The sequence below is a fragment of the Melozone crissalis genome, unplaced genomic scaffold (genome assembly GCF_028551555.1).
Source record: "Melozone crissalis strain CALT ecotype California unplaced genomic scaffold, PUWL_Pcris_2 ptg000023l_1, whole genome shotgun sequence".
NCBI classification, from domain to species: domain Eukaryota; kingdom Metazoa; phylum Chordata; class Aves; order Passeriformes; family Passerellidae; genus Melozone; species Melozone crissalis.
The window spans coordinates 30,619,112-30,637,557 of NW_026535801.1; the positions used below are offsets into that span (position 1 = coordinate 30,619,112).

General features: G+C 41.6%; 1 protein-coding gene across 1 annotated transcript in view; it reads right to left on the minus strand.

Annotated features, from left to right (window-relative positions):
* SEMA5B (semaphorin 5B) overlaps window positions 1-18,446 on the minus strand; it is a 201,912-nt gene that overhangs the window by 167,928 nt on the left and 15,538 nt on the right. Inside the window, exon 3 of the mRNA XM_054278238.1 lies at window positions 13,093-13,153. The gene's annotated coding sequence lies outside the window, so the exon portion shown is untranslated. The remainder of the gene's footprint in view (window positions 1-13,092; window positions 13,154-18,446) is intronic.

Below are 18,446 nucleotides of genomic sequence, written 5' to 3' on the forward strand. Positions count from 1 at the left end.
GTGCTGAATATTCGCGTCACACACACACAATCATTTTTCTTGTTAAGTATTGAGAAGAATGGGAACATTATAAATGCAGTATCTTCTCTGGTTACAAGTTTAGCTGCTTTAAAAAGATCTCATTCCCTGCTACTCCACTCCACCAGCTGTGCTCCACCTCCATTCCCAAACCAAGTCTGCTCACACTGAACTTTATAAGACATAAAGAAACCGGGGGAAAAATTAAATACAACTGAACTAAAGCCGAACAGTAAGAAGTGTAAAAGGTGATGATGCAGAAAATTGTTAAAAGCATTTCAAGGTCACTCGTCTATCTAAAAATGACTCTTTATTGAACATATGGGGTTCCATGCCACATGACTGGGTTATATCCATATCCATATTCAAAGCAAGTGCTTTCCTGTCTACATGTTGAGGAGCCATTTTAGCCAACAACAGATGAGTTTGCTTTAACAGTGCAAAGTAGTATTGACAGTGGTGGTTGTTGATGATATCTTTATTTGCTACAGGCACTTAGCAATTTGTTGCAGGGAGACAGAGTAAGTGTTGATCAGGCATCCCAGCCCAAAATCAAGAACATCAAGGAAAGTTTCCCACTTATTTTAGTGAGTTTTTTATCAAACCCTAAGCAGGAAAAAATGCAATATAATGCTTTCAGTCACTTTTCTGATCATTTGCCAGTAAGGCTAGACAGACAATCTTCCCTTTTATATTTTCTTTTTTTCCCCCTTCCTTTCTTCCTGTTTCAAATGGGCCTGCATTGGCATTTTTCTGGCCATTTTCATATGTACTTGGTCACCCTCTGCTTCATTCAGGGGGCTAGACCTCACAGCTTGCCTGCACAGAAGCAAGATAACAGCTCCTCACAGAAGTAATTTTCAAATTAATGGTATCTACAAAAAAGTGAGAATTTGACTAATCACATGCCTCATTTGAAAATACTATTTTTCTGTTTTCTAAAAAAACGTTCCAGATACATGAACTCACAGGACTAGATTAAGTTTCTAGGTCAGTAAACTCCTGATTATGAGATGATTAGCTTGAATGTGGCACATTTAAACCCCAATCTCTTTTCTTGCAAGAAACAAACAGTTTAAGCATGCAATTTTTGACCTACTCTAGTACCTTTAAACTTACTGTTTAAGAAAACAAAAGAAAGAAGGGTGGTGAAAAGTTGCCAATCCACTTCAAAGCTTCTTCTATATTTGTGGGTAAGCTAAGTCCAAAAAGGATTAATGAGTGTACTCAGATGAAAACTCACTGGGAACAAACTTTCTAGAACTAAGCAGCAAAAGCATCAAACAGATGCTCTGTACCAGGGGCCAGAATGCAAATTTACTTCAAATGTATTACAAATGTTAGCCTTCAACTTCTAAGCATGCACATAGAAATGTCTTTACAGCTGTAACTGATTTCAGCACAGAGGCCTTCAACAACGTGGCACTGGGGAAGGTGCTGGATGGTGTCTGGTACTGTTTATTTCCATCTGAGGATTGCCCCACAGTGTAACTCCTCTCCCTCAGGAGACACTAACTCTCCACAGACACTGACTGACCAAGCCTTAAAATCCAGCTGTTTCCATTAGCTCAAAGCCCTCAGCTTTACCAGTGGGAAAACTGAGATACAGTGCTCCTGAGGTACAATTCTCTTGTCTGCTGAGGAATTGAAGTCCCCTTAGAGACCACATCTTAACACTAACCCCAAGCATTTCACAACAGGGTATGAAATGCCCTCCTCATACAAGGAGGACCACTTTTTCTCTCTCCATTAACGAAGTTCATTAACTCACACAGACAAAAGGTGCTTTCTGGGTTTCTATCTCTACCACCATGACTTCAGCAAAGTCTGCTCATGATTCACTTACAGAATGGTTGTCCCCACTGGAATTTCTGCAAACAGCGCATCTCCCATGCAACATATCGAGAAAACTGATTGTCTGCATGAAATAATTTCCATAATTTTGAAACTGTCCCAGTTCCACATGTTTGGAAGGAGAGAACCAGGGGCAACAGTTAAAAAAATTACACTACTAAAAAGCTATTTTCCTTTCAACTATTGTATCAAGTTCATTAATACCTTCTGCTGTTGGTGAAATGATCTCCAATTAACATTTCAATTTATTATTACTGCTCCATTAATGAGACCACAAGAAATGGAAATGAGGCCTATAAATATGCCGAGAGTTAAAGTCACGAATCGTAACAGCGTGCGCACTTTATGAGGAATGTTTTGGTACCACAGGCCTTCAAAACACCACGGAAGGATGGCTCTCCCTCATGAGCATCTGACTTAACAAACAAGGCCCCAAAAGGTCCAAACAGAAAACCACAATTCTTGAAACTACAGGTTAAAGTATCGGCAGAATCAAATCAGTCTTAACCCCAGCTGCTGAGCTCCATGTGGTTCACTGTAAAAATCTTTTTCAGCGAAGGTCATTGGGACTGTCAAACTTCAACAAGCAAATTCTGCAGGAGGAAGGACTTGTCTCCATGTTCTTTGTTTAAAAAAAACCCCCTTTATTTCATGTTAAATATCTGCTTACTGGCACCACATCCAGTACTGGGGGATATTGATCTCTTGATAGTGCATCACATCTTCCAGGAAAAAGGGCAGGCTACAAATAGAGAATTCCAGTCTTGGGAACCACATTAGGATTCATTTGAGAAATAAATTTATTGCCAGGTAGCCTTTTAGATCCATCAGCCTCCCACAGTTCCTCTGTTGATATTTTCTCCAACAAACAGTGAATATCCTCCATGGGTCAAGAAACATCCTTATGCAAATGGCACTACTGCAACTTGCATTTTCAATTATTAATATTCCACTTCCCATCTTACAAATGTTTTCAGAAAAGGAGGAAAGCAGAAGCTCATTCCCCTGGGAACAAAACCACCAAATGTGATACCTAGTGAGGGATGTCATATCATGCTAGCAACATTTCTGTTTCTGCATTTCATTTCTCTCTACTGATTAAAAATTACCAATTCTACCCCATTTTTTCAGCTGACAGCACTAGGCTTATGCTAAATGAAATGCATAGCACTATCATTAGCACTATAACTTGGAAGGAACAAACTTATAATTATTACATTATTTTTCCTGATTTATTTTCCAGGAATCTCAGATTTCATGACAGGGACTGGCTTTGCTCTGAGGTCCTGCAATGTCAGTGAGAAGAGAACACTGCAGTCCATGCTGCTTTTAAGCATTAACAGAGGAAATGGTCTAAATTAGCCAGTTTGCCGTGGCAGCAATAGTAGGTTAGGAAAAAAACCCAGACAGCTTCAGTAAGATGAAATAAAACAAAAACACAAAAAGCAAGCTATTTAATGAGAGCACAGGCTATTTCAATAAATCTAGTTATTTGATAAGCAGACTGCCACTGCCAGCCTTTTATCACCTGTGAAAATGCAGATGGATCTTTTCTGTTTGCTTACAATTTCAGACCTTCCCCTTCTGATCAACATCAGCATTTTGCTCCAGTGCCTCTAAGGACATGGATTGCTAGCAACCATCCAGATTCCACCTTTGAGGAAGACTGACAACACAGGCATGGCTCAGTGCTGTGTACATATGGCACACAGTCTGGGTAGTTCAAGGCTGTTAAATGTTCAGCCTCTTCTGAGTTTGCCTAAAGGGAATGAAAACGGCTCCTGCTGAGAGTGCATGCACCTAAAGCTGTAACAAACATTTCATTTTTGCTTCTCTGAAACAGAATTAGTCTGTGCATTCTGCATTACCAGTTCCGACTGCTGCTGCTCAGATGAGGTGGTTTGTGTGTTATTAATTCCCATATTAATAGTCAGCTTCCCCCATAATGCTGAAATATAGGGTCCTGAGTGCGTTTCAGTCTTACTTTCCCACTTCTTTCAATTCTTTCACAATAAGCAGATAAAGTCATTATTTGGATGAAAAGGACTTCAGGCCAACACAGGCTCACAATACTTTATCTAGCTTTCTGATTCAACTACCCATTTTACCTTCTATGTAAAATAAAACTTGCTTGAAGAACAAAAAAAGCTAGAAAATAATTTTAAATGTACAGCAAGTTCCAGAGAAACTGCTGAAACAGCTACATCCTGTATCCACTGTTTGTTTGTGCTGAACCAGTTAGCAGGAGAGAAAGGCTCAAATAGGATTTTTAAACTAGGCTGGTGAAAAATGTTTCACTCTCCAACAGAGTTGATTTGAAAGGATTATTTCTCTGCTACAGTCTGAGAGAGCAATGCTGCCAGATGTCATGAATCTAAAATGCTTTATCTAAATCATAAGATACTGCCTGAAATCATGTGTACTTTACATACCGTGCAGCCTCTTTCTGTCCTTTTCCTGAAGTTTAGGTGTAAAGCCCAGAGGTACTACTGAAACAACCCCAGAAAACTCTATGGAGACTGAAACTTCTTGAACTGGAGCAAAGCAGAAGTAACTCCATCAAAGTCAGCTCTTTAGTACTGACGTTTATCTCATTTATGCTGGCTAAGGATCCAACTCTACTATCTACAGATTGAAAGATGCTAAAAAAAGGACTATTTCTATATGCTCTACCAAATATAAAATATGTGAGTGAAACGTAGGCAGAGATTCATCTCACCCTACTTTATTCACCTAGCTAAGCTAGGCTGCAAGGCCCTGGTACGTCAGCAGGAGGAGATGAGCAGTCCCAAAGGTCACCTCTTGTCACCCATGGGAAGGCCCTTCTGGAGAGTCACCCTCTGGAGATGTTCATCTCCTTCCTCCACTACACAACAAAACTGGGTTATGACAGACTGTCCCAATCAGTTGTAACAAAACAATCTGATAGCTACATGAAATACTGATCCTCCCCTTTTTGTCCCCCACTATTTTTGTGTCAGCATAAATCCACTGATTTCTGCAAGGTTATTCACACTCAAATCCATCCAGCCATAATACTGTCCATAAAGTCATGTTCACCTGGACTGAAAGCTGCTGAGGACACTGATTTCAGTTGTCCTAACTTCCCTCAAAAAGGTGCCCAAAATGCAAGAGATTCAGAGATCATCCTTTATATAAGGCCTTTCATTACTTTCATCCAGGTTTTACCTCAACAAGAAGTTTGGTTTGACACCAGACAACTCTACCACAAAATCACTGAGAAATATAAAATACTGTAACAGCCCCTCACCATAGGATGAATTGTCCTGGATGTGAAGCATTCACATCCAGATGTTGTTCACACTTCACTGCATTACTTACAGTGAATTTTGCTGAAGTTTTTGAGAGTTAATAAGCTGCCTGCTTCTCTTTCAGTGTTCAACAGTGTCAAGTCTGTATAGAGAGAGGTACAGAAACAGTATCTGATCTAAAGCTAGAAACTAAAGAGCTTATTTCCCTCATCTGGTGAAGAATCCAGTAAGCCTCTTAGGCATGTAGTTGAAACCATAGTAAGGACAGTATAACCTCTCCTAGAATTGAAGGATCAGGAATAAAGTAAGAAACAAGAGGTAAACGAGTTGCTAGAGTATGCTTGGGGAAAGCTTTAATCAAAGGTGCTGGGTAATAATTGGGAAAGTCCTGCAGCACTCACTTCATACAGGGAATGGCCTGGGACTGTGCCCAGTCTGGACTCACTTGGGGCTGATTCCACCTTGAGCACCTCTCTCTTCCCCATCTGCAAAATGGTGATAACTCCTTATGAATAAAAATCAGTATATGGGAGCTAAGCCTTTTCCTTCATGTCTTCAGGCAGGCAGCACCCTGGGGAAATCAGTGTGGGATTTTCCAGGCGAAAGGTTGGAGGGCAGAGCCCAAAGCTGTGGGACAAAGCCTGCAAAAGGAGGAAGGGGTGACCCAAGTACAATGCCCTTCACATATCTCCTGAGTGGTGCAAAGTATTTCCCAAGTTTGTTGCTGCAAAGCAAAGCCGAGAGATATTGCTCCTCTACAAATACAGACATTTCATCAGAGGACATCAAAACAAGTTTTGCCTTTGTTTTGCCCTTCATAACTTAAAAAGGCATCTCCCGAATAAACAAATTCCCTTCTTGTTTCATTGTCTCCAAACATGCTGCTTCACCTGGAGCCAGCCTCTGCAGCAGCTACCATTTTGCTCCAATATGGTAAACATCCTTTCTTCCCTTCCCCCTCCTCTCCCCTTTTCTACCTGAGGAATTCAGCTGCTTGCATAAAAACTTGAGAAGAGAGAAATGGAATAAAATGTTGGCTTCTATGGCCCAGAAATAAGAACTGAAAAAAAAGTGAAACCTTATGCCTTGTCCCCAGTGGCTCAGGGACTTGGAGCCATATCAAGGCCATGAAAACAGAATCTTGCTCTCTGTTTACTAAAAATAAATAAATAAATGACTACTCACTCCTGCCCTTTGGGATATGTTTTCTAAGGAGGAAGAAATTCCCTGTGGAGTTTATTATGTGTAGAAGGGATGTGTGCCTCCCAGGGAAAAGTACTGGGGGTAGTTTTTCCCTTGGTGATTTCTTTGCCGCCTTTATATCACTTTTTTATTAATTTCTGCAAGTCTCACTCCCCTCCCTTCTGCAATAAGCAAAGCCACACAAAGGAACATGCAGGTAATTCAGCCACTCAAAACTACACAGCATCTCCTTTCCTATATAAACAATCAGTGTGTGGCCTGGGTTTCATTTGCAACTGTAAATGAAACAGGCCTACAACTGTGTTCATAATCCTCCTTAATTGAATTTCTGTGACAAAACCCAGACAAAATTATTACCCTCAAGTTAACAGTTTGTGCGAAGTAGCCAAGGGTTCCTGGGAAGCTTTAAAACAAATGCAGGACAAAACTGGATCCCACAAAGCAGCTATTTGGTGTTGGTACCATTTATTTGAAGCGGAGGAGGTTTCCCTGGAGGAACAAGGTCATTTTAATATGAAGGACAGGCCAGGAATTCAACTCAGGCCAAAATAAAAAGTGAGAATTAAATAAGCAGTGGACGAGCTTGGATGTAAACCAGCACATGCTGTTCACACCACAGCTACTGGAAGGAGGTATTGGGCTGTCCTGGCTGTTTGAAGGACAGCATCATTCACAACTGGTGTGGCTCATGGGACAGTTTCACAAATCCAGAAGGACTTTAGGCAACTGTTAGGTTTGTGTTGAAGTTCACACCCCATTGAAAGGGTATCTCCTTTACAGTTTGCATGTAATAATTTCCTTCAACTAGATCATCAGTTCTGTGGTAAATATGCAGAGACTTAGTAATGATGTCAGACTGCTGGTAAAATATCTAAACTTACTTCTAAAATGTGAGAACCACTGCTAAATGAAAGCAGTGATGCAAAAAGGGCACTGTCCTGCAGGGCACTCCCACAGTTTGCAGAAGAAAAGAATTAAAGCCTTTCCTGTTACCCAAATTTAGTGTTTGTTTTTCTTTAGATGATACAGATGTTTTCTTGACAAATTGGGCAAAGTTGATGGGAACAGAGACGTCTGTTTGCAACAGCTAATTTTGTGTGTCATTGCCATGTACTTGGATAAACATTCAATATTTTACCCCAAAGTACCATGTTTAAGTCATTTCTGTATCAACTGGTAACTAAAGCAAACGAGCAAAGTTATTAAGGATCAAAGCAGGCTCTCTATGCTTCAGTTTACAGAGTTGATCAGAGCAGGGAAAACCATGTCATCCCAAGGCAGTGCCTGCCTGGGTTACTGCCCCACATGCTCACAGAAGTTAATAACCTTTGCATTTTAAGCAGAAGGCAAGGCTACGAGGGAATGGGGAAGGCTGAGGTAATGGAAATAGAAATCCTACAACTCCTCAGTATGCGCCCATGTCTTGTGGGTTACCCAGCCCTTCTTTGCAGGCAGAGCTGATGGAAATTTAGGGGTAGAGGAGGCTGGCAGGGCCTCATGTTAAAATTTCCTCCAAGTAAAATATTGCTATAGGTGATTAAATGAGCATTCCTGTTCAGAGACGGGCAGGCAGAGACCAGAACTCATTTCCACAGACCTCTGTGCCACTGCAGGATAGTGGGTCTCTCTCCCCACCCTCACTTGCAAGGCACAGCTGACATAATGAGGGACCTCAGAAGAGTTTCCAGGAGACATGTCCACTCCCAGAGATCCAGAGGGGTGACAATCGGGTGCTACTGCTTTCTTCAGTGCCTCTGCTGTGCCAAACGTTTCAGCAGTTGCATTAATATCTGGCTTTGAGAGATTGCTCATTAGCCCTTGGGTCCTGTGCCACTTTAAGCAACCTTTTCCGAACAACTTTTTTATAGTTTGTGTGTTCTGTTTTTCCTCAGGCCACAAGTTAAACACACTGAACAACACTGGAGAAAGAAATAAACACTGAGTCAGAAACAAAAAGATGCATACATACATGCCTAATATCCTCCCCATACACACATACATACACAATCAGGGCCAGAGATCAATGTTTGCAGGAAAAGGCATGAGGGAACAAATTATCACAGTGCTTTGTCAGTGGCGGCAAAGGAAAGAAAAAGGAACACTCAAAAGGGTGATGAAATGTTTCGAGAAAAAGCAATATATTTTTATGTACTTGTAAAATCCATTGGCAATGACTTTTCTGGTTAATTGGTTCCATCTTATTAAGCTAAAAATGTATTTGTAAAATCCAGACATATTCAAGCGTAAGTCCAATTTCTTCACCAAAAGCCAATACACCATTTCAAAAAAGAAAATTCAGCAATACAAACCATTTTCCATTAGCCTGAAATCACAGCACTCATATTGGGAAAAGAAATGGATAGAGTGCTTGACTTCTCTAAAAGGCACTTTGGAGAAATCACGTAACTCATTCACCCCAAAACTGCTGTCCTCTTTCTCCCTGGCCCTGTGAAAATGGATTAATATTTTGGCCCAATTATGCAGTGATTTATAAACTAACATTCTGCTATCTTTCCTTGCACTTGTCTTGTTCGACTTTTTCCCCTTTATTAAACCACTCTTCTTCCCATTAAATAGTCCCTCTGTCTCACTTGCCAAAGAACTGCCAATGGGCCTCTGATTTTACAGAAGAATAGACTCAGCTTTACCAATGGAAAAGGGCCTTTAATGTACCATGGACACAGCACAGTGAAGCATGGAAATTTGCCTGTGTTAATGATGCTACTTCACAATGATCAGGAAAACAAAAATCTCTAATAGCTAAATGACACCCAGTCCTTCTGCAGCCTGTTGAATTCAAAATCAGTAGGAGCAAAACCCAACATCCTTTAGGAGATGAGCTAAAAGTGGTTGCAGTTTTTCTTTTCTTTACCCTCAAATTCCTGATTGGCATTGAATCACTAAAATGGGTGATTTGGTGCTGGGAGCAGGACAAAAAAAGCCCAAACCAAGTGTTTCAAAATGCTTTAGCCGCTCAAAAGCAAGTGGAGAAAAATTTATGAACATTTATGTAAATATTTTTGGACATACATTGGACTGGCATGATTTTGTGCAAAATACCACTACAAAGCAGGTCTAAAGTATAATTCATAATTTTCTCTTTTTTAGGTGAAAAGAGGAAGCCATTACTGTGGGAAGGACAGAGCAGCAATCTGCATGTGCCATTGCTTACTTCTGAAGATGCTCCAGCTCCACAAAGCTCTGAGTTCTTGAGTGCTAAATTAACCCCAAGAAATGTCTTCAGCCACAGTTCTCATCAGAAAGCTTCTTAGACCTGGGTTCCCTGAGCTGCTGGCTGGGCAAAGCACTGATTGCTTTGGCCAGTCAAAGAGTCACTGCTCCAAAAGTCAATCTTCAAATACAGCACATTAAGCTACTCCTTGGAGAAACTCTGCTCTCATGTTTGGCCAAACACAACAGGCAGACCAGCACCAGCTTTGATGACATTATTTGGAGTGCACAAGAAGGGAACCAGAGATCATATGGTGCATGTTTGGTAATCCTTTGGCACCATTGAAAGGTTGGAGAATAGACTCAAACACAGGTTTATGAAAAAAAGATGAACAATATTTACAATATTGCTCATCTAAGTTTCCAGGGACAGAGGGAGTGATTTGTCATCTAGTTGCAGTTCTGTAGATTTTGTAGCTGTCTGATTGGCACACTCCACACGTTCCTTGTTCAAAACTTTCTGGTACAACTGTGCAAAACAGGAGCAGGACTTGAATTCAAGAGTGGCTGAGAATATAGGACCAAGCCATTTCAATTTTATGTCCATTTCATTTCACACACTCACACAGAATCATTTAAGTTGAAAAAGACCTCTGAGATCATCGAGTCCAACCTTTGACTGACCTCCAACTTGTCAACCAGACTATGGCATTGAGGGCCACATCCAGTCATTTCTTGAAGACCTACAGAGATGGTGACTCCACCACCTCCACAGGCAGCCCCTTCCAATGCAGTCCTTGTCCAGGCATTTTTCAATCCATCATGTTCATTACTTAATAAACCCTGAGCTAAGACCCTATCCCCATTAGAGACAGCTTTTACTGTAGAGTGCTTAGGGTGTTGTTGGGGATGGAAGGGGTGGGGAAGTAAGATTATTTACTGTAGAGCTCTACACTTGATTCTCCTGTGCTTGCCACAGGAAAAGTTTGTCAATGAAGGTTGAAAATAAGCACCTGAAGCCTCTCAAAATACCTGTTTATTCAATCTGGAGTAGCACTCAAGGGGAGCACTAAAATCTTCAAGACAAACGCCACACACCACATATTAGAAGTTCCCCAAAGTGTTGTATCATTAAGTCTTTTTTACTAATATGGCTGCTTCAACTAAAAGACCTGTTCTAAATATCCCACAAGATGGGCGTGTCAATAGCTGACTCAGTGTTTGATTTGCAGAAAATGTGTCCATAGCACTAACAACCACACCTTGGTAGAGACAGAGGCAAAGGAGCAGTGATGTGCCTTAAACACCAAATTATTTACTATAATTTTAAATAGCAACACTTCCTCAACAAAGAGTTTTGATATCTTTCATCTTGTGTTTTGCAGACTTTGCCAAGTTGAGGCCATAAAACTTACAATCAATATATCAGCAAAACCATGGCTGACTCTACAGAGGCCTGATATTTGAGACCTGTCCAGGCAATCCCACTGTGAAGTCAAAGGGCCAAGGAAAATCTCCCAGCTGTGGCCCAGCAGAAGTGCTTCTCTGCCACAGCATATGTCACAACTGAGACAGCCATGATACACAGAGTATCACCACACAATTTCAGAGAACTTTAAGCATTCACCCAAACAAACACCATATCACTTCAGAAGGCTGCAAGCACCTTCTTGTTCTTTAGCCCAACCTTTTATACCCCCATGTTGACGCACTGCACCTGTGTGCCCTCTGTCCCCTTTGGTGGTTGGTCAGTGCCCCTGGGCACTCCATGGCTTATTGCTGTCAGTGCTGCTCACCTGCTGCTCACAACTGAGCCCATTGGGGATGAGGCTCACACCAGCCCCACTCCCAGTTACCACAAACTGTACCTACACTTCTCCAGTGGGGCATTCCATCTCCCAGCCAGGCCTCTCAAAGCTGCTTGGCAGTGTGCAAAAGACATGTTGTCTTCCAGGGGCAAACAAACCTCACCACAGGACAAAATTCACACACCTGGCAGAACTAGCAGAGATTCTCTTTCAGATGGGTCAGGGCAGGAAACCAGAACAGCTCTCACTGCTAGCAGTGAACAGCCATCCCCCCATCCTGCCAGCAGAGCACAGTACCATGCCCACCCTTGGGGCACAGAAGCCCTGCAAGCAAAGCCAGAGGCAGGGACTGAGCAGGTTCACAGGCCACAGCCACCTTTTAGTGTGGGCAGGGACATCCCTGTGCTGCCAAGCCTTGGGCCCCTCAGTGATCACATCAAGGGAGGCTGCAGATCATCCCTCCTCTGCCCTTATCTAAAGCAACAGCCGCACAATAAAAAGCCGTGTGAGCAGGAAGGCTGGAGGATCTCACACAGCAAAGTTTCTTTCTTGGTGTCTCTCTTGATATCAAACTGCTTGTGTGAACGGAACTGCTCATCTATGGGGTTGCCAACACCTGGAGATGGTGCATGGTGCTTGTCATAGCAACTTAAGTATTATCCATGATTGTCCCTCTAAATTTTTCAAGATGGGTGCACAGGCAAAATCGTTATATCCATTAATTTTAAAGTAGTGATACCTCTGTTGCTTGCTACTTGCCAGGCAAGTATAACCACCAAGGTGTGCAGCTATTAAATGCCAACCACAGTTCCTATCATCCTTTTTTTGTTTTTCATCTTCCTTTCACTGTGCATTTTCCTCAAGATCTTTCTTCCTTGATCTTCTTGAGGAAAATGGCCTCCTTTATTGATTAAATTACAAATTCCAGTGCCGGATGATTGAGTTATATGATAACACCTGACGAAAGACAATTGAAATAAATGGAAAAATTAGCACTCTCTTTATTACAAAAGGTTTGGATGTTGAGTGGCTGACTGAATTAAATGGAGATTGAGCAGATCAGAGAGAATTGATTAGGAAAAACAATGCAGAATTCAGAAAAGAGATACCAAAATTAGCACCTTACTAATTCACCTTTGAAAAAGACAGAAAAAGTTGAGGAGAAGGAAACTGTATCCTTTTCATGCATTCACAACCAGATTGCCCAAAAGCAATCTCTGTGATTGCTTATATCAATGTGAGATATTTCTATGATAGGACTTTTAGGATACTGAAATCTGACATCAAGTTACCAAAGGCCAACAAATACATGACCAGGCCAGCAGCCTCTAGGGTTCATTTGTTCAGTTTCTAGTAGGCCTTTTTAATTAGCATCACAAGCAAAGGAAGGTTCTGTGCCTGGGGACCAATGACATGCCAGCTTTTGGTAAAGTATCACTGCACTTTATTCACTGCTCACTGCTAATGAGATATTTTTAATTTTGCCGTCTTGTGACATTTCCTGCAATACTGGCAGATGTCTTGGGCTTTCTTCCTGCAGATTAGGCAACCATTACTGGAGTTTTTAGATTAAACGAGAAGCTGATAAAGCAAAGCATCTAAAATGGCCTGATCGACTTGGAAACCATGTCTGCTCTCAGTGACTTCCCTGCAAGCTTGTTGTGAGGTAAACAGGGTCTAGCAAAGATGAGTTCTAGCAAAGCTCTGGAAAGAGTGTAAACACAGCTCTAAAACAAGGGCTTCAAAACATGATATTATTTACTTACAGCTTCTGCATTACTGAAGTGTCATATTCGAAGTCATGCTCCAGGGAGAATCTTAAGTGACCTGTGGAAACACCAGAAAACCAGTTTTTAGTGGATATTTCTAACTACGTCTTCTAACAGATAGAGAAGAAATTTGACATTGTTTGGAAATCAAATGTAATGTAAATATTATTTAAGTTTAACCACAAAGCAATGTAAAAATTTTTCCTTAATGCTTACCTGAAGGTTGCTTCAAAACTAGCTTTAGCTGCAATTATTTGCTTCCTGCAAAACATCCTAGCCCACAGATTGGGTAGCAGAAAATGTTTGTGGAAACAATAAATATTTTAACACAATCAATCTGTCTGAGAAATTTTGCAGCCCTCTCTGAACTTTTCATAATCCTAAATGCTTCATCCTCAGAGAAAAAGATGAGGAATCACTCTTGTCCCAGTTTCCAAGTGGGAGATTTGCACCAGTGAGAAATGTAAGCTGTGAACTCATAGCTTACTCCTCACTGCAATGCTCTCTTTGGGAATATTCCTGTCCCCACTATCCATCACCTGCCTCATCATTCACTCCTGCTGGAGTTCACTGCACCTTCCATTCTGCCAGTTGAACTACAGATGTGCTCAGGTTAGTCAAGAATTATTTGAATTGCTCAAGTAAATGCAGGAGCTGCAGGCAGATGATGTGTGAGTACAGCCTACACTTTGGTCCCAGACTCACAGCAGGCGTGGTAGGGCAGAGAGCCTCTACACTGGCTGTGAGCCATAAATCCCCTCTTTGAAACACCAAAAGCAAAGCTCAGAATGAACACATTTGCTCAAGAAACCGACATCTGAAAGGTTATTCTCACTGTTTTCACCCTTATGTCTTATCCAAACCCCACAACAGTCTCCTGGAAGTAAAAAGGCAAAAATTATGAAAAATTCTAAAAAGTTGTAGATTAGTTTGTACTAATTTATCCTTTAGTTATGGCAGCACCAAAAAGCCTACCCTGTGCCTGAACTCTTTGCATTGAGCACAGTGCAGGCACTGGCTGTGGTAGTCTCTGCTCCCTGGAGCTCACCAGCAAGAGATCAAAGAGCTAAAACTGTAGGCAGGGAAAAGACAGAGACAGTAAAAATTGGAGGACGCTTCTGTACAATGGCTTGTGAACACAAATCCCACTCAGTCAGTAAGAAATGAATCACTGTGAAGAGATTCTGACCCTGCTACCCATTATGCTCAACAGACAAACTCAATGAAATAATTTATCTAGTTATTTACATGGCTTCCATTAGAGCAATGTCTGAGCATTCACAAACCAGATGGGTTTTTCCTCACTGTGCTCCTGAGAAGGAGCACATGCTGCTAACACTACATCATAGACAAGGAGCAGAGATACTAAAAATGGTTGTTTTTTTTTTTTTTTTAGTAGAGATACAAAATGCTTTTTCCAGGGAAACTAGTATCTGATCTGACAAAATTCTATATAATGCCAGAGGGCTTCTGTAGGTTAAGGTGCTACTCTCAGGGACAGACCATCAGGCCTTAGCCATAGGCAGACTTCCTACCACCCTGGTAATTATTTTTTGAACAATGGCTTCTATACAGTATGAATCAGAAAAAGTGAAAGAGAAAAAGGGAAAGGGAGGGTAAAAAGGGAAAATAGGGAAAAAACATTATAAAGGAAAGACATGATAAATGTAGCACCATCTAAAAAAAACCAAAGTGCAGAAACAGAGGAACCAGTCATGCAGTTCACTGAGAGGACTGAAGCAATTGTTTCCTTCAAGAAACCTCATTCATCACATTTCCATAACCCAGAAAAGGCTTTCACAGTCCTCTCTTTCAACATATTAAGACTAACATGCATACAGACTCTTCACATTTCCTTCTTTCTCCTATCAGTCTTTTCCTCATGGAAGAAATCATAGGAAGGGGATGAAGATGAGAACGCTTCTGCAGCTGTTCTGCCAGGGCTGAATCCTGAAGGTGGGACACTCAAAGGAGCCCAGGGGTGATAGAGCACCCACCAAAAGGACTCAGTCTTCACTTAGTCAGATTACTCCTGCTTCTTTAAAATGGTGACAGTGGAAATGCTCCTTTGGTGATATCCCAGGAGGCAGATCAGAGCCCAGCACACCAGCTTGTGAGAAAACAAGATCCATCTGTTAGCTCAAACCTCCAGGACTGGCAGGTAGTCTTTCCTATACAGAAAGCCACTGGACAGCACAAACTCTAAGTTTCATCAGCAGAAGAATTCTGGTCTGCACACTGCCTCTCTAAACATAATAGCTCCCCTTTGGCTAGAGAATAGAGGATTCCCTAAATGAACCCTTTGATCTGCAAGACACTGAGCCTTCTCCTGAAATTTCTTCTCAGACATTTGAATTCCCTGCCGGGTTACAGCATGAAACCTTTCTCATCTCTCCATTAAAGCAGCAGATAGATAGATGGGATAGTCTTCATCTTTCAGGACTCTTGAAGTTCATTTCTCATCAATTTTAACAGGAATGCTCAGAGCTCCTGTTAAGTGTAAGAGAACCAAAGCTATAGATTGTGCTCAGTCAAAGCCAGGAGAATCCCAAGCCTGGTAGTCCCTCCACAGGCTGCCATCAGTTAAAAAGAAGCAACATAATATAAACAACAGTATAATGGCCAAACTTCCCCCTCCACACATGTTGCCAAATCATTTTTGAAAACTTTTCAAGCACTGGTTTTTATAGTCCAGTAAGTGCTGTTAGTGGAGGTGGAGCTATACCAGAACACCACTGGGTCTAAATGTCTTCTCTTTATTAATGGGTTTTATTCTCTCTTTATTGCCAGTCAAAGGCAACAAGGTGTTATTGCCCTTTTTCAAGCTATAAAAAATCTAACACAGCAGATGGATTACACACCTCACCCAAGGTCCCTTGGGACACCCACATTTGCACAGAGAACTGATCCCAAAATGCCACATACCCAGTGCCCTGCCCTTCCCTCCAGCCCAGCCTAATTCTCTGAATTTTGTGATGATTCAAAAGTCTATTTAAAGCCTACAGCTATGGGTGTGTGCAAAATATTAAGGCTGAGCCAAAAAGTTGACTGGATTCTTGGTAAGAGTGAAATTTTACACAGAGCTGGGAGGGTTTACCCTGACATGGAAAAAAGGTGGCATGTGTCAACTGGGTTATGATGTGAACCCCCAAGAAGATACAGCAGCAATGCCAGTGTCCCCTTCCCACACTCCAATGGTACCCACAGCCTAGCACAGCTTTCCCAAGTCTGCTCCTTGCTTGTACAGCAAGTGCTGCTATGAAACAGGAAAAAAGCAGATGCAGAGGAAGAGCTACTAATACCTCTTGCAGTTTCCCAGCGTAAATGGAGTGGCCAGGCATAGTTACACACTGAAATGAAGCAGCCAGGAGAGCTGACAAGGTTCATAGACACACAGCCATGGTTTACTACTCAAACCATTCTAAGCTCTTTAGGTAAGCTTTGTTATTACAGATGGTATTGCATGCCCTAGATCTGATGTCCAGAATGGGGTTGCTCTCTGTAATCCTTCAGAGGCTGCTTATAAATCACAGAATGCTTCACCTCTTGACACATGGCACTAATAGATGATAATGTAAATGGTGCAATGTTTTAACCTTAACAGCCATTTGCTTAGGTTATTTTAGACAAAAATGAGGTCAGGAACTGTGGTCATGAGCCTTAATCTCAAAGAGCCTGTCTGGAATCATCTGGAGACCTCGGGCTTGTGCAGCAAGCAAAAGGCTGAGGGTGCAAAGGGGGAGTGGGCTCTGCTGTCCCACTGCTGCACAGCTGCACCCCACAGTGCCCCTGCACCTCCCAGGACCCTCCCAAGACACTTTGCCTGTAGTAAACAGCAACTGCAGTATAATAATTGCTGTGGAAATGATTTTGAAGGCATCAACCCCTAAACACAGAGAGTAAACAAAATCTGCTTCTTCCACTTTTCTCAGGCATCTGAGGGAAGTCCTTTATAAACCATGAGATAAGAGCAGACTCACTGTTCAGACTGCATATCTGCCTGGTTCCTTAGATACCACCGAAAGCCCAAAGGCACAGCTTGGCATCTCATCCCCTTCTTATAAACTCTTTCAGAAAGTTACAGCTGATTTTGACAGAAAGGTGATGAGAAATGGGGAGCTATTTGTGCCCTTCTGGAGAACATGCCAAACCCTGTATTAACACCCCCAACCCTGTTAAAAACAAAACAAAGCAAAAAAACCCCAACAACCAGACCAGCAAAAAGCAATCCTTCTGTTTGCTACTGATTAGGCAGCCGAATTAAAACTGATGAAGTGATTGGATAGGATCCAAAGCTGTTTATCTGCACATAAATCACAGACATGCTTTACTCAGCCAGTATGGATTTACTGAGCTAGAGGAAGGACCTCGTACTCAGAATGCTGATTATTACAGCAATTAAAATATCAGTGAAGCAAACATTTTGGGTAGAAAGCTGCTAGGGGTTACTAGAGAAATCATTCCATTATATATGAATTCAATCAGGCTTCAAATTTTAAAAAAAGGGAGTTTTAATAGAGGGTTTCTTTTTTCTGATTAAGTATATGTTGCTAGAAAAATCAAATTCAAACGGAGAAAAGGTACAAAATAGCTAGCTGGACATGCCAAAGGAGATTAGAAAGGGAGGCTGATACATATTTTATGATCACAAGGGAATAAAAAAAATAAATTGAGAGATGTACTGTCAAACTAGACACAGTGTTAATAGCTAAAGTATATGGCAGTAAGAACTGCTGTTCCCACAGCTATTAATGTAAAACTGAAAATGTGGAGCAAGCTGCAGCAAAGGAAAATAAATCACACTTTTTTTTTTTCAGTTTGAAAATATATATAAAATAAATCCCTACCCCCATCACTCACTCTCTGCATCCCAACCCCTCGACACCAAGACTGTCATTTCAGCAAGCTACAGCTTCCAGGCAAGTGAGACAAGTGACAATTTCTTCCTATTAATCATTGCTAATTTATTTATGCAACTTTTCTACTTATGAGAATCATTGGCCTGGAGATTATTTCCTCTTTCCCCTTTGAGTCCTGAGAAACTATTTAACATGGGAAGTAGTTAAGGGGGGTAAAGAGGGGAGAGTGTCATGTAGCCAAGTTACGCATCCCAGCTGGAATTTGGGATGATGTCTTGCAGCTCTGGCTCCTCCAGCCAAGTTTCATACAGGAAGCACGGACGGGCCAAGGGTGCAGCAAAATCCGTGGAGCCAATAAATATCACTTGAGTCCATTAACACACTCCTGCTGTGGATCCCTGCACGAAAGCTCAGCCACCTTGCAACCAGCTTGCTCGTGAGGTAGCCAACAACTTGCACAGGGGAAAGGTTCAGGAGCCAAGGGATCCTCTG